This window comes from Crotalus tigris, unplaced genomic scaffold (assembly GCF_016545835.1).
Source record: "Crotalus tigris isolate CLP2741 ecotype Arizona unplaced genomic scaffold, ASM1654583v1 scf7180000017600.4437325, whole genome shotgun sequence".
NCBI lineage: Eukaryota > Metazoa > Chordata > Lepidosauria > Squamata > Viperidae > Crotalus > Crotalus tigris.
Genome location: NW_024096504.1, coordinates 2,992,418 through 2,995,660, shown reverse-complemented (window position 1 = coordinate 2,995,660; position 3,243 = coordinate 2,992,418). Strand labels below are relative to the sequence as shown.

The 3,243-nt window shown below is 49.5% G+C and overlaps 1 pseudogene; it reads left to right on the top strand.

The window, feature by feature from the left end:
- Positions 1 to 206: 206 nt before the first annotated feature.
- Positions 207 to 2,557, top strand: LOC120319022 (annotated as a pseudogene).
- Positions 2,558 to 3,243: the final 686 nt, after the last annotated feature.

Genomic DNA, 3,243 nt, shown 5'->3' with positions numbered 1-3,243 from the left:
CACTTTCGATCATTTCCATGCAGACGTTTAGGAAGATTTGTTCTGGCAGCGGAATTCAGGCCAAGTTGAGGCCTTCTGACATTGTGTTAACAGACTTTCAAAACTCCAGAGTGTGTGTTAACGGGGAGGCCACCCTTAACGTACAGTATAAGGATTTTGAAGGTCCACTAGACCTAATAGTAGTAGGGGGTGAACGAACGAGTCTCATAGGACTCGATTGGTTTGAGGCCTTGGGAATACACGTCACAGGGCTCAATAGCCTGCAAACACTCGACCTACAAGAAGTCTGCAAAGAATTTGCAGATGTTTTCAGCCCCCAGCTGGGCACATACAAAGGACCCCCTGTGTCATTAAAGTTAGACCCCTCCGTCACTCCCATTAGAATTAAAGCAAGAAGGGTCCCTTTTGCTTTAAAAAGTAAAATTGACGCTGAGTTGGACAAATTGATTCAGCAAGGAGTCCTAGAACCTGTCGACTCCAGTCCCTGGGAAACCCCCATTGTCACGCCTCTCAAGGCAAATGGGGACATTCGCATCTGTGCTGATTACAAATGCACTCTGAATAAGGCATTGCAGCAACATGCCTATCCTGTTCCTGTGGTCAGTCATATTCTGGCCTCCCTCAAGGGGGGGGCGTGTTTTTGCAAAGCTTGACCTAGCTCAGGCGTATCAACAGCTGCCTGTTGATGATGATGCTGCTGTAGCTCAGACCATTGTGACCCATAGAGGAGCATTCAAGGTAAAGAGGTTACAATTTGGAGTAAATGTCGCTCCTGGAATTTTCCAAAGCATAATGGAAAACACACTACGGGGTATACTGGGGGTTTGCCCCTATTTTGATGATGTCTTAATTGCAGGAGACTCTACACACAATTTAGCTGAGAGATTAAGGTTCAGGAAAATGGGCCTAAAACGTAACAAGGACAAATGTAAAATTGGGGTGCCTTCTACTAATTTTCTGGGATTCAAAATTGATGCTACTGGGATTCACCCTGCTGAATCCAAACTGAAAGCCATTATGCATGCTCCTAGGCCAAAGTCTAAGGCCGAACTACAGGCATTTCTGGGCCTTCTGAATTTCTATAATTCCTTTCTCCCACATAAGGCTAGTGTAGCTGAGCCTCTTCACAGGTATTGGACAAATAGGCAGTGTGGCAGTGGTCACAAAAACACGAAGCAAGTTTCAATGAGGTCAAGGCCTTACTCACTTCTAACAGTGTACTCGCACATTTCAATGAATCCCTTCCTGTGTGCATCGCTTGTGATGCTTCTCCTTATGGGGTAGGAGCTGTACTAAGCCACCTCAGATCAGATGGAACTCAGGTTCCTGTTGCATATTACTCCAGAACCTTGTCTCCTGCTGAGCGTAATTATGCTCAAATAGACAGGGAGGCTTTAGCTGTTGTTGCTGGAATTAAAAAATTCCATGATTTTTTATACGGCAGGCATTTCACGGTCTTCACTGACCATAAGCCTTTGTTGGGACTGTTTACCACACGTAAGCAAACTCCCCAAATCATCTCCCCCAGAATGCTAAGATGGTCTATCTTTCTGTCTGCTTATGATTTCTCCTTACTTCACAAACCTGGGAAGGAAATGGGCCATGCTGATGGCCTCAGTAGATTACCCCTGCCGGTAATAGAAGCTGACCCTGCAACAACTATCAATCTTCTCTCCATTCAGGCTTTGCCGGAGTCCCCTTTGAATGCCAGGGATGTGGCTGCTGAATCAGCCACAGATCACACATTTTCACGTGTCCTTTCGTGGGTTTTATCTGGATGGCCAGAGAGCTGTCCTGGTACTGAGTTTCAGAGTTTCTGGTCCAAAAGGAACGAGTTGTCCACCTTCCAGGGTTGCCTGCTTTGGGGAAGCAGAGTTGTCATTCCTACCTCAATGAGGACTAGGGTCTTAGGTTCCCTCCACGAGGGTCATCCTGGCATTGTACACATGAAGGCGCTTGCGCGCAGCCATTTGTGGTGGCCTGGGTTAGATAGAGACATTGAAGCTAAAGTGCATGCATGCCACCTGTGTCAACGCTCGCGCCCCGAAATGCCCCAAGCTCCTGTACATAGATGGGAAGAAACACAGTCTCCATGGTCTAGGGTGCACATTGACTACGCTGGGCCCTTTCAGGGCCAATTCTTCTTGGTCCTAGTTGACAGCCATTCAAAATGGCTTGAGGTTGTACCTGTCTCTTCCACCACCACTGCAAAGACTATTCAAGTACTGAGGGGATTTTTGCTGCACACGGGCTTCCAGACGTCCTCGTGTCTGACAACGGCCCTCAATTCACTTCTTCCGAATTCCAAGCTTTCTTACAGGCCAACATGATTCGTCATGCCACCTCTGCACCTTTCCACCCGTCCATCAACGGTATGGCTGAATGCATGGTTCACATCACCAAGGACACCTTGAAGAAAATTACCTACGGAGACTGGCATCACAGGTTGCCTGACTTCCTCCTTTCTTATCGCACTACACCATCCACTTCTACGGGGAGGAGCCCAGCTGAACTTCGTTGGGGGCACAAACTGACTACCAAGCTTGACCGGTTGCATCCAGACAGACTGCCTTCTTCTATCACACACCCCAGGGCACCTAGACAACTGCTTGTGGGTGCCCCGGTTTGGACTCGTAATTACGGGCCTGGTCATTCATGGGTCCCCGCTGCTGTATCCAGGGTCACAGGTCCTCTGTCTTATGAGGTGTCCCTGGACAATGGTCGTGTCCTGCGTCGACACATCGACCAGCTCCGCCCTAGATGGGACCTTCCCACTGAGACTCCTGGGTCTTTTCCAGGGGGGGAGGGGGACCCCTTTGGGCAAAGGGAAGAGTACGGGCTGCTGCCCATCATTAATGAGGAAGCTACAGACAGCTCATCCCAAAATTCCGCGAGTGCTCCAAACAGGAATTCACGGAGCCCAACTAGAATTCAGGCATCAGTGCCTACTCCAGCCAGGGAGTCACCCTGGGGGCATAATCACTACTCACCCACATCACTCAGTACTCCAGTCAGGGAGGATATCCGGGAGTGTCCAAACAAACCACACCCTGCAAGAGAGCTGGCACACATTCCCTCTAGTTGGCCCGACACTAACCCTGTCCCTAGAAGGGGGCAAGCACACAGGGAGATGGTCGAGGAACGAAATCCCGACTACCACACCCCTGACTTCACTCAGGGGACAACTGAGTTTTGGGACAGTACTGAAAACCCCACAAGCCCGGGGACAGAACGGGAACAAGG